General features: G+C 35.0%; 1 protein-coding gene across 1 annotated transcript in view; it reads right to left on the reverse strand.

The window, feature by feature from the left end:
• Positions 1-14,263, reverse strand: part of LOC143240918 (annexin A13-like) — a 69,706-nt gene extending 55,443 nt beyond the window's left edge. The window contains exon 1 of the mRNA XM_076484167.1: positions 14,128-14,263. The gene's annotated coding sequence lies outside the window, so the exon portion shown is untranslated. The remainder of the gene's footprint in view (positions 1-14,127) is intronic.
• Between the last annotated feature and the right edge of the window lie 271 nt (positions 14,264-14,534).

The following is a 14,534-nucleotide window of genomic DNA, read 5'->3' on the forward strand; positions in this document are numbered from 1 at the left end:
CATACATTTTAATCCAAAATTACAATTTGCTTTATCAATTTATCAGCACAACACATAGACTGAAAACAACACAACTATTTAACTTTGTTGTTGTAAAGCACAAAGCTACACATTTAGCTACGTGTGCTTTGTCCATTGCAGGTATCAAAACACCATTTTTAGCGTTTTAAGCCCACTCACGTACTGCACAGTTCCTGGGAAGGGACAATTGTTTAGCAATAGATATGAAATTAAGTACAAATATTGCATTGACATAAAATTCAAATACATCCTTTAAAAATGATCTATAGATTATGCGATATATCATACTATAATACAACTCTTGTTTATATGATAGTGGAAAAACGTTTTTATTACGCAATGTGCAACCTCCAACTTCACGAAATTTTTATCCGGCGTGCATGTAAATTTGCAACAGAGGTCACGATTTTACCGTTTCGCCTCCGTTTCCTGTCACGAAAAACTTTATTTTTCTACATTCTCAGGGTGCAGAAATGACGTCACGAATACGTCACACGTGGATCTAGTGTATTGGAGCCATTTATATAAATATTATAGTACTGTCTGTTTTATGTCCGTGTAAGTACTTCGCAGGGTGTGGATGGATCTTCATCAAAATTTGTATAAAGGTTCATTATGTTCACGGGAAAATACAAACACATCTTCCATTTTGCATTTTGCAGTTTTTATAAGTGTTTTTGCGGTTTCTTTACCACTACTTCGCTCCTATTTATGGATCCTCATTAAATTTGACAAGAACGTTTGTTGGTGAAGGCAGGTAGTTAAGGCACTCGACTCGTAATCTGAGGGTCGCGGGTTCGAATCCCTGTCCCACCAAACATGCTCGCATTTCAGTAGTGGGAGCGTTATAATGTGACAGCCAATCCCACTATTCGTTGGTAAAAGAGTAGACCAAAAGTTGATGGTGGGTGGCAACGACTAGCTGTTTTCCATCTACTCTTACACCGCAAAATTAACGACGGCTAACACAGATAGCCCTCATGTAGCTTTGCGCGAAGTTCAATACAAGCCAAACTAAACCATCAGGAGATACATGCAACTTTACGGTTTCACATTCTGTGTTTTGCTGTTTTTATGATCGTTTTCTTTTAATTATGTATAAAGGAAACAACCTTTCATGTCATAAGATAACCTTTCATTAATCATGAACTTACATTATTTTCGTTTAGAATACGGGTATCCCAGCTAGTGTATATTAATACAAAATATTTTGACAGTATTGTAATTCAATAATAAATAAAATGTTTTTAACTGCAAAAATTTACAACATTTTATTTGAATCGCACTGGTGGCTAAAACGTTGGTTAGATAAAACTTTTAACAATAAACTGTACAACTTTTAGTTAAAGCATGTAACTGGCCACGAAAATATTTGAGAAGGAAGCTTTTTACTATAAACATTGACAATATTTATAACAAGAAATGACAACTTCTGAAATTATCAAAAAAAGAAAGGTAATATGAAGTATGTTTCACGTGCAACACTTGGGCGTAATAACTTTAAGACTGGATTAACAATAGCAGCTAGTATAAGAGTAATGTCACATATGTTATAGACACAATCCTCATGCACAATAGCTTCAAGACACACACGATAATTACTATCTAACCTCAGGAACGAGAAAGGGAAAAATCATATATTTTAGTGAAGCGAACATGCGGATACACATATAAACGGTTTATTAACTCTTGTCATCTTTTCCCAGGCCTGGTAGAGGTCTTAGGCCCCTTTGGGATCACTGACATTGATCTGGCCTTTGCACTATCCCCTTTCCTCCCTTGTGTTAGTAGATGTTCCAAGTTGTCGTTCGCTTCAGCAGAGGAAATCAAGTCATGTTTATCTGATCAAGAATGTTGTGTACTGATACTGAGAAAAAGACCATCAGTAACACCTATGAGAGATGGTCGTGGAGGGAGGTAGAGAGGGATTTACATAGACGTTGATTCCCCACAATGACTATAGTTGTTGGTATAAATGTTTATGTCCTATTACCTAATCAAGAATATAGTATACTGACACTGAGGAAAACGATGTTATTAGCAGCTCTGAAAGCAGATCGTGGAGGGAATGGGGTTCTGTATAGACGTTGGTACCCCAGAATGATAATCCTTATGTTTTAATGCTTGCTTCACATCCTAGTGCTTCTCTGATATTTTGTGAGTGTTCTGATATATATATATATAGTGTCTTCTATTATTATTTGGTTGAAACTAAAACAGAACCCATGTCCACATGGAAGGGTATAGAAATATAATGGAAGGATATACAATTGTGATGGAAGAGTAAACAATTCATATCCTAGTTTCCTATCCAAGTAATTGAACTCAGAAGCTATGAGATTTCTTTCAGCGCGAGCATCACATTTCTATTCCCTTTAGTCTCTCGAATATCAATAGTGTGACTTGATGGAATTGCAAATCAATGATGCCTTTAAACCATACGCTCAGTCTTTACCCATAAAGTGAAACTGGAACTATCATACGAAAATAAATGCTAATAAAGCGTTCATCAAAAAAGTTCACTTCTATAGTATTTTTCTTCTAAATAATAGAACACATTATATCAAAATTAATAAAAACTGGTTTCCACACATAAAGTAGTGTAAGCTAACAAGTTACTTTAATATTAAAAAATAAAATATGTGTGTTCTAAGCGTTTCCGTTTTAAAAACTACTCTTACTAACATCTATGAAAATATTTGGTGCTCCAAACCATACCTTATGCCCGGCATGGCCAGGTGGGATAAGGCGTTCGACTCGTAATCTGAGGGTTGCAGGTTCCAATCCCCGTCGCACCAAACATGCTTGCCCTTTCAGTCGTGGGGGCATTGTAATGTGACGGTCAATCCCACTATTCGTTGGTAAAAGATTAGCCCAAGGGTTGGCGGTGGGTGGTGATGACTAGCTGTTTCCATCTAGTCTTACACCGTAAAATTAGGGACGGCTAGCGCAGATAGTTCTCGACTAGCTTTGGGCGAAATACAAAAAAAAAACCAACTTCCTTGATGTAGCACAAGCCAGAATTAAAAGTTTTACTTCACATATCACCTTCTTAATTAACAATCTCATCAAATTATTCTATTATAATCTGAATATTATGCTCTTCATATTTTCAGAGTTACTGATATTGTAATGAAATATAACTCGCCACCCACAAGTTTATCGCCATCTATGTGCCATGAATGAAAAGTGACACAATTGTGATGAAAACGTATGCATATCCTATCGCAGCTTCCTAAACAAGTAACTTCGTTTGTTTTTTGAATTTCGCGCAAAGCTACTCGAGGCCTATCTGCACTAGCCGTCCCTAATTTAACAGTGTAAGACTAGAGGGAAGGCAGCTAGTCATCACCACCCACCGCCAACTCTTGGGCTATTCTTTTACCTACGAATAGTGGGATTGACCGTCACATTATAACGCCCCCACGGCTGAAAGGGCGAGCATGTTTGGTCCGACGGGGATTCGAACCCGCGACCCTCGAATTACAAGTCGAACGCCTTAACACGATTGGCCATGCCGGGCCCAGCAAGTAGCTGGTTCCAGCTACGTGTTCAGGAAACTGCGAAAAACATCACAAAATAACTGATCACAAACATAATTTAGCTCAATTAGAAAATTTCAAGTATGATTGCTAAATATTCATGTTTTCCATTACATTACAAACCAATACAATAAAAACCACTGTAAGCTGTGTAGAGTAATCAGTAGGTAGATAAATTCGTTGTTTAGTGTTTTAGACTGCTACAAACACCAGTAGCTAGTCAATACAACCCACCGCCAACTCTTGCGCTACTCTTTTACCAATGACTAGCGGGATGGCCGTTACATCATAGAATCATCACGTCCGAAAGCATATCCTGAAAGGGAGATTCGAGCCGTGACTGACAGATAGCGAATCGAGCGCCCTGACCACAAGGCTATGCCAAACCCCTTAATAATATAAAGAATTTTTTATAATAATGCTAATAATATGAAAAATACTTTTCTGTTTTCATAAAACGATTTACATATAATAATAATAATATTATTATTTAAGAAGTTGATATTTTAACTGTGTATTATAACACCTGTGTCGCCCCCCGTATGTCTACAGATTTACAACGCTAAAATCAGGGGATCCATTCCCCTCGGTGAGCTCAGCAGATAACCTATGTGGCTTTACTATAAGAAAAACACACACACACATACAAACACGTGTGTCTTTCGGTAAAAATAAAAACAACCTGCAGAACACACTGTGTGTTATTAATTAACAGGAATGATAGTTTGGCGATTTTCCTCCTCTTATAGCTCAAACTGTGGTAATATAAACAGTCACATATTTTCAGCAGATGTACGTTATCAGACTCTTACTTCACATAACAAATTTAAAGATAATCAATTTATTGAAACCCGATGATATAAAATTTCCAATTTTGACTGAGTTCCCCCTTTTTATAACTAAAAATACCGAATGTTGTTTGATAGAAAACGTAATTAACTTTTGTCTATTTATTACAATTTTGTTACTCTGAAATATCTATAAAGCCTACAATTAAGTGTTAAATTTAATCTACTTATAATCCACATGTTCGAAGTTATTTAACAAAAACCGCTTAACTTTCACCAAAATGTTTGTAGTTTATTGTCATTGGAATTAAATATGGCTGATTTAGAAGGGCAAAACTTTTAGTTGAAAGGACGTGCGAATGCATAAGTATTTGTTAGGTCCAGCAAACTAGACAAGCAGTTTCTAGCTCAAATTTTCAAAAGAATCATACAGGTGGACGGTTATTATTCATTACTTTTTGCCAACTTTTCAGCACAAATTTGTTAAATGTTATTAAATTATTCTAAGTAAAAAAGCGTTTAGTCTAACCTCATATTGGTATAAGCAATTAACATAAATAATGACACTTAATACGGATGTACCGATTGCATGGGGTGATGACAAGAATCTGCTAATCTAAATTCCATGGCGTTGCTATAAAGGATGTTATTAACACTGTTTTATACAGCAAACATTAATACCATATATTTTAAAGAATTTGGTTGGTTCTGTAAAGCAAAGGTCTGTTACGAATAATAGGGTTGCGATCCTAAAGCTAATGCCGTTTACTATCGAGTGTCGCTTTCGTACTTGCTACGACTTATTGGTGTGTACTGATAAAACGCCATGATAGCTAATTTGAAACACAACTTAGGTATGCAAAAAAGAAATGGGCCAAAACGGACTGAGCGTGCGACTTAAAGGAATGAAGTCAAAATTGGCAGCCAAGCTGCCAAGCATTGATAAGATTTTTGCAGCAAATATTCATTGACTAGTTAGCCAGACCGCTAACATAAAGCATGATGGTGGATAAAACTGTTTCATTTTTCAGCTGCTTGAGATAAGTGATGGTTGAACGAACATGTTATGAAAGTAATCTCTTCACACGTGTCTTTCGTAGATTTTTCAAGTAAAAACTCTCCTTGATTATGTTGCTTAGAGGTACCTGGAACAAGTAAACATCTTTTTCCACTGACCTTTGTGTTCGTGTATTATTGTATGTTACAAGATGCCGCACTTTGCTTATCATGGCTTGTTTCAGACCTCTTTCTAGGTGGTTCTCATGCCCCAACTTGAACTGTATTATTTTATTTTCTACTGTAATTACGTATAAAGGATATCCTCGTCGTAGAAACTGTAAATCTTACATTTCAACACAGTTTGAGTTTATGCATATTTCGCGCAGGATATGGCCAGATGGTTGAGGCACTCAACTCGTCACACCACACATGCTCGCCCTTTCAGCCGTGGCTGCGTTATAATGGTACGGTCAATCCCACTATTCGTTGCTAAAAAAGTAGCCCAAGAGTTGGCGGTGGGTGTTGATGACTAGCTGCCTTACACTACTAAATCATGGACAGATAGCACAGATAGCCCTCGCGTAGCTTTTTGCGAAATTAAAAAAAAATCTTCAACAGCAACTTGCTCGTAAATTAAACAAATTATAAGGTGTGTGGCTAAAATTACCCCAAGCATCATATTGACAACAACATTGGTTCTACCGCCTTGTCTTGATGCTAAACAACTATTGTCCTACACGAAACTAGCGCCACTTATCTATCTAGAAGAGCAATAAGTAAATCAATGTGCCTCATTGAGGTGAATTGTACAAGTAAACATTCACAGAGATCAATATCATGTAATAATAATACGTAAGTTTATTCCTGCACATATACCTTATAATTGTTCGATCTCACGTGAAACAACACCTTCAGTAATTAAATGTGTTTTTTCTTTAAATTAAGGACAAAGCTACACAATGGTCTATTTTTTCTCTACCCACCACAGGTATCGAAACCCGCTTTTGAGCGGTGTGAGTCTGCAGACATGCCGCTGTGCCACTAGAAACATTTTGTGTTTCTCTTATGAGCAGTTTTTCTGTTCTGTAGACCGTTGTTACTTGAGTGATAACTAAAGCTGGTAAGTGTAGTAGTGTTTAGAAACGGAATAAAAAAATAGAATTATTATACAAGTATTTTACTATTACGAAACAATCAATACATAATCTATGTTACAAATTTCAATACACATAGAACAATAAAATGTCAAAATAGTGATATTTTCCAACAGCTTTTGTAAACATTTTGCCTTTATATTCTATACAATTATATAAGAAAATGTACCATTCCTATTTTATTAGAATTATGGGTCTGAAACTATTTAAAACACTCGAGTTATCAATATTATTATAGATCTTTTACACCGATAAAATATTTGACGCTTTGAATACAAAATACCTTTTGGACTTGTTAGCTTGTTTTTAGAGAAAAGCTCCATTGTACTGTCTGTTCTGTCCAATACAAGTAATCGAACCCCTGATTTTAGCGTTCTAAGTCCGCAAACTTAATGCTGTTGCACCATGAAACGTTTTGCTGTGTACGATAATTCTGCTTCTAATTACTGAAAAACATGGCTTACGATGTATACAGTTTCATAGTGTAGGATAATGAAACGAAAAAAAAATCCATTTATGACTATAACTGTATTGCTATTATCACTGTATAAAATAGTCTGTACATAATATTAAATTTATGGGAATGCTAAATACTGTTACTAGAGGGCGCAATATATGCAAACAATATCAGTTACTTTTTCAGTGTATTTTCTGTTGTCGCACAATGTGCAAGATATTGTCAAGAGATAACACTATAAAAATAAGCTATCTTTGTTTTAAAATTATTTGTACTTGGTTCCATACTAAACGTTTGTCAAAATTAAACTGTAAAATATACAACGGTTTATTTAACTTAGTATTTAAAGAATTTTACTTTTCAACATATGAAAACCCAAGACTATTACCATACGTTTGGGAACTAATTTACCTATTTCATATTCCAAAATAAATGTAAAACATTTCAGTAAACATTACATTTCATACAATGTTCACTTCACTGTAACACGACGAATCAAGTACCCATTCCGTTTGGCATCGAATTAAAAATGTCACGTAAAACACAATTATTATCCAGAGATCTTCATTTAACATTAATAATAAGACTTTTATATCTTCACATGACCTCTACGTTAACACCCGCACATCAAATACAAGGACTGTTGATTCGTCGTTCTTAACGTGTCACAAGAAATCATTGCACAAATGCTACCATGACTGCTGATTTCTCGTCTGTAACGCGACACTAAAAAAAATCACTGATGTGTTTATGTTTTTTTAATTTCGCTCAAAGCTGCTCAAGAGCTATCTGCACTAGCCGTCCCTAATTTAGCAGTGTAAGACGAGAGAGAAAGCAGCTAGTCGTCACCACCCACCGCCGACTCTTAGGCTACTCTTTTACCAACGAATAGTGGGATTGACCGTCACATTATAACGCCCTCACGGCTGAAAGGGCGAGCATGTTTGGTGCGACCAAGATTCGAACCCGCGACCCTCAGATTACGAGTCGAACGCCTTAACCCATCTGGCCAAAAAAATCACTCAAAGGACATGTTGCTATGACTGGATTTGTTGTCCTTGATTCGACACTACGGATCACCAAGAAAACGTGCTTTACGTGAATAAAATTAGCAAGAAATTGCCAGTGTGTTAAATAAGCATCTTGAAACAGTAATATGGAGGTTGTTGTCTTGAACGTATATACTAATGACTATCAATGTTACTTTCACTTCTCATTTTGAAAATTTACAAAAACGAGTGACACGTGAAAACCCTTTTCTCCTCTACGGAATTTCTTGAAAATAAGTCTACGTGTGTTGTCAATTGCTTTTTTTGGCTTCAAATAGTTATGTGTTATATGTTGTTTCTTGAAACGGAAGTATAATTATAGAATACTAGATGGGAGTAATAAACGTAACTTGCATACTCTATGTTTCAGTTTTTTGGAAAAAAGCAGACACACACCACTGCGCCACTGAGTGGCGACAAGTTACATCTTATGACATGGGCCCTCCAGTGGCTCAGCGGAATGTCTGCGGACTTACAACGCTAAAAACCGAGTTACGTGGTGGGCAAAGCACAAATAGCCCATTGTGTAGCTTTGTGCTTAATTGAAAACAACAACAACTTATGATATGGAAATATCGTAAACTAAATCCAGCTATAACAGAGAATATTCATACCTATTTATACACCTTTTAAAAAAATTAGCGTAAATTAAATCCACCTATAACAGAGAATATAAATATATTTATATATTTATTTCAAGTTTCAATTACATGTGAAAGAGAATACTACGAGGTTCTGTAAGAGTTAAGCAATATTTTTATTAGGTCCCAAATCATGCTGCGTGTTTTATCAAAAATAAAACAATAAATATTATGGGAAAGAATCTACAGCGTACATTATTATAGAAATACTAACTTTAGTCCTAAACCAGCAGGCTTATTATTACATAACATCAATGTCTCCGTTTCTTCTAAGCGTGAGAAAGAGCATAACTTATTCATGTTCAACTAGCTGTGTACCAAGGACGGATCCAGTTAACAGGAAAGTTTACGGAAACTACCTGTGTACCAAGAATGGATCCATTTAACAGGAAAGTTTAAGGAGTTTAGCTGTATACCAAGGATGGATCCATTTAACAGGAAAGTTTAAGGAGCTTAGCTGTATACAAAGGATGGATCCAGTTAACATGAAAATTTAAGGAAACTGGCTGTGTCCCAAGGATGGATCCATTTAACAAGAAAGTTTAAGGAACTTAGCTGTATACCAAGGATGGATCTAGTTAACAGGAAAGATTAAGAAAACTAGTTGTATAACAAGGATGGATCCAGTCAACAGAAAAGTTTAAGAAAACGAGCTGTATACCAAGGATGGATCCAGTTAACAGGAAAGTGTAAGGAACTTAGCTGTATACCAAGGATGGATCTCATCAACAGGAAAGTTTTTTATTATATCGATGGAAAGGAAATTTAAATAAAACAAAGAAAAAATAAATAACACTGACGTAAAGGCTCCTAGCCCAGAAGTTTGATGAAATTCATATACGCACATGAACACCAACATGAAATAAGCCAATGTACCAAAATGATTAAAATATACAAGGACTAAAGAAGCACTTATATTTATGGCAAGACTACAAAGGTCGTTGTCTCTAATTTTAAACTACTAGTACCACAAAGGAAATGTAGCTTGTCAGCAATATACTAACACTCTTATAACTCATCCACAGCTTAAAGTGTAAAGAAAAATTTGGTATTAAGGCCCATATTCAAACCCAGTTTTCTACCTCAAGAATCCTAACCTTTACCACGAGGCCAACTCTTCTCCGAGCTGAGAAAACAAATAAACCTGCAGAAACAACTGTAGTTAAAAAGTTAATAAAAAAGGTTCACTATCTTTAGACTGTCTTCAGAGAAACTTGTTTAAACGTGTATATAAACATTATAAATAAACAAACAGTTCTCACAAGAACATTCTTGAACATTATTACCACCTAGAGGAGCAACATAAAAAAAGTTATGACTATCCAGTCTTTGTTTCCAATGCCTTTTATTCGATTAAGACGACTTTTCACACAGTTGACTTCAAAGGATATGAAACAACGAAAGTGCCAGAGAATATTATATAAATTCGAAATAAAGTCAAATATTTCGTTTTACTCACTAGAAATGTAAACAAAAATTAAAATACAGATTAATATAATCTCTTGTCTGTTAGATATTATATGTTATACATAAAGAATTAAATCTTAAAAATACAAACTCACGCACTATTGACAAAATATCCTTAAACATAATTACAAAATTGAGGAAAGTTCGCAAATATTTTCTGTTATTTCGGAACTAAACTTATTTATAAAATATGTTTGAAATTTATTAAAATGTTACATTTCTGTTATTTAACAATAAATTGTTTTGGTCGCTATTCCGATAATTTTAGGTTTGAAATACCAATAAACTGAAGAAAAAGGGGAAAGAAAAATATGTTTTATTGAAAATATTTTTACAACTAGGTGACGCTGCACTACAAAAGACAAGGTATTCTGGGATTTTTAGACATTACGTCATCTATCAAGACGGTGTCCCAGTCATGGCTCGTTCCCTGAATTCGTTGAGTTGGTTTTCTCTACATAACTCTCCGGAGTGTGTCTGAGGTAAGAACTTGAAACTGAAAAGTTCGACTACACATATATTAAGTAAATTAGTAGCTAAATATTTCACTTGTAACATGGGGTAAAACAGTGTACCGGTTAGCCGTTTAAAACGCAACTTAATTATTCAGTTATAATAAGGGTAAAAACTTGTATCATAACACATAATAAATATGTTCCCTAGTACAGGGTTTATAACATTTTCTCTTATTTTAAATACATCTAAAACATTTTTAAAGTTATTTTAAAAAGTGGGTGTGTTCGCTTAAGTTAATTCGGCATTAATTATTCACTCTATGCACGTCAAAGCGGGATAGGGTAATACGTTATTACGCTTTTGAAGACATACATTATTTAATACCATTAGTATATACTTACAGATATGAATGTACTAATATCATCAAAAACCTGTGTCTGCGTTAGAAAATACTTGAAAAAAAATTATGCATGACGTAGTTATCAGTTTCTTATATATATGTATATAAATCACATTTAAAACATGTAATTAAAAGGTCGCAAATAATGACACGAATGTGCGAGTTTACATCCAATAAAAGTCCACTGAAACCAACGTAACCGGTTTGCTACCTATTTCAGCGCCCTCCACTTGCATCAGCTAAAACTAATCTCACAAAAAATGATTGAATCGTTTATATTCTCTCTTATCGCTACGTATCGAATAGTATTCCTGAAAAATATCGGTAAAAAGTTGTTTTTCTCCCTAAACTTTGAACGAATTGCTTCTCGTTTTTGTATTATAAAGATATTTGTGAAAATGAGGTGTATTTATGTAAGACAAGGATGCAAACCCCTATAACTCAATTACCATCGAAAGGTGAATCTTTCTTCATCAAGAACAAAGTGTTTTTTTTTTCAACTTACGTGTTCTTTTAACATCGTGGATGAATATTTAAGTAACGTAGCCATATGAGGATTCTATACAGTTTTTAGTTTCAGTTTAAATGAGGTTGTAAATTCATTGATTTATGTTTCATCTTACAATTAACATAAAAAATAACATACATTGTGTCTTAGCATCTATTTGATCGATTTCGTACAATGAAAGAAAGTTGAAACATGATAAAATGAATGCTCTTTTTCCGCGCAAATAATAGCAAATGTTATATGTTGTTTGAATGACATATTTAGTAGACAGAGAACTGATGTGGTGTTTTTCCTCAGACTACATTTCGATGTACTTTCTTGTATTTAGTGAAAAAGTTAAGACACGCGCTCACTACATGCCAAACTACCTCCAGGTGGTGAAAAAAAAAAGAATAGTTTCCTGTTTGTAACACAGAGCAAAAAAAAAAGAAAAAAGAAACTTCGTTTATGGCCAATGGTTGTACAGCACACATGCAGAATAACACATATATCTAAACAAACAGAAACCAAGCCGCAAGCTAGAATCACTATTCTTTTTATTCCAGAATTAAGCTAAAATACTGAGAAGAGCTGTAAGAAGTTAAAGGTATATGTCGCTTAAAATCTACTAATACTCTTCAAAGCATTTTAGCTAGTTTAAAATAATCTACTCTTCATCTGAGAAACAAAAGAACTACTTATAAAACTTTGTATTCTATTGTAGTCATATATAGTGGAAACAGGGAAACGTCTATAGAACAATCCCTAATTAAGAAACATAAAGAAGTTGTCCGAGTGATGTAAATCAACGCATTGCTTATTATCGAACGAGAAGTAAAACAGATTGTAACAGTTGTAGGATTATTAACAGAGAAAATAACTAATAAAACAAGATTAGAATATACATTCATATGAGGAAAATTATTCCTAACAGATGTTATTATCAGACATCAGCAACCTAAAGACATCATTGTTGCAGGAACAGAATGATGTTAATCAATCAAGAAACGAAACTCAGACATTACATATAAGCGTCCTCCCTCAGGACCGCGCTATTTGTACACCAATACGGACGATCGAAGAACTACAGACTAGTAGAAGATGCACTAAGTTTATCGATACGTGGTCCAAGAATAAGTTTATAAATAAAGATGTTCGTATCAACAATGTGATATGTGGTTATAAATGTTCTTTTCACATAAAAAACAGGAAAGTATTCATACTGAAAATATGTGTGAAAAGCGTTAGACAATATAAGACAAAACAATACAGGTTTCCTCTTTTTTTTCGTATATTGAACATTTAAAATAACATGCCTTCGCTTCGACCTTTCTTATAGCTTTGTGTAGTTGCAGAAAAATAGCACCAGTGAGGAGTAAGAAGTTAGCTTCCTCCTCATGAACTCTCTTCTCCAGAAATTCGAGTCCTCCGATGGGACAGTGGTAAGTTTACGGACACTTAGAATGCAAAATTCTGGGTTTCGGTTATCTGCGTTGGATACAACAGATAACCCAATGTGGCTTTAAAAACAACCAACCCACCAATAACTCGCCACGCTCTGCCAATTTTCCTATACCATTTTTTATTCAATTTGACTCAATTCTATATGCATACAATTTTGTTCGCTTATTTGTTTTTACGTTAAGTACATGATATGCTTTTTACATTCTAAGTCCACCAGGGTATCAAAATCTGAAGTTTTACCGTTGTACGTGTGCCGTCTACTTATCATTGACCCATGGGGAAATATATATAAATGCACACAAATATGTGGGTTAGTTGCATCTTATAAGAAAATACTCCAGATCCTGAACTGCCCTTGGAGTTACTTCTTCCACCACCGATTGCGCCCTCAATCCAGTAACCATGATTACACGCCCGATTTCACAATTATCATCATAACAAGTTTTTTCAAGGGACGGCCACACAGTTCTAGCTATAGATCATTCATTGTAACCCAAGGTAGAAGCTGATGAATAGTGTGTTCTGTCAGTTTCAAGTTAGGGACTGGTGGACTAGATAGCCCTTGTAATAATATCCGAAAGAAACCTTTCATTGCAAGTGAACATCGACTTCCAAATCCACATTTCAGACAACCAAGTGTATAAAAACTCGTGGATAGGCAGCTAGTCTACTTTACATGTACCTTATAAATGATGTTGATTAGGTTTCGCTGTACATGGTTCGCAGAAATACCAGTTGGACTTTAGCACTTTATCTTGATCTAGCCAACCCTTCTTAGCGTCTAGGCTGAGCATGCAGTGCATAACTTGAATCTAACAATTGTTGTCAGTGTTATCCTAAAGTTAATCCTTGCTTTATTATGCACTTCGTAAAATTTAAGCTCCCATCAAAAAAAAAGAATCTACGTGAACTCCAAAATATGACGGATTTTTTGTTATTGTGGTTATGATCGCAAACTGAAAAGCGTTTAACAATGGCTTTGGCCAGCAGAGATGTTCCTCCATCCGATTACAAAACTCTATTTTAGCACTCTTGTCATTGCGCAGTCCCGGTGGCGAGGCGCGTCGTTCCTGATATAAAACCACCAACCACAGAGAACCAACCAGTTGGCTATAAGGTACTGCTTGTACATATATATAACGTTATTTATTATTTTTTTTTTACATTTTTTTACAGAATATTGAAAAGACTTTTTCACTTACTGGTTTGTGCAAATCATCTCTTTCATATCACATCGGTTCGAGTAGATTCATGTTTTTTCTTACATTACAAAACATTCCCATCTGCCCAAGCAAGATATTTTGATGAAACGTTTGTACAGTTTGTCACTCTACCATTACTCTTTCTGGGAAACGACTTGTGCACCACTCGTGGTGTATTTAGATGTTTGTTGAGCGTAGTTTGAATGTGAGTCATGTAACTTGGATGATAAGTTTTCTTAGATGTCCAGTGTGCGTGTGTGTGTGTATGTGGGGGAGTGAGTGGGTGTCTTGTTTTAGCCCAAAGCTACACAATAGGATATCTGTTCTCCGTGAAATGGGGAATGAAACTCTAATATTGTATATTTTTTACACAAAGCTATCTACGCTCTGTTCATTACCTAGAATCC

The sequence above is a fragment of the Tachypleus tridentatus genome, chromosome 13, assembly GCF_004210375.1.
Source record: "Tachypleus tridentatus isolate NWPU-2018 chromosome 13, ASM421037v1, whole genome shotgun sequence".
Classification (NCBI taxonomy): Eukaryota; Metazoa; Arthropoda; class Merostomata; order Xiphosura; family Limulidae; genus Tachypleus; species Tachypleus tridentatus.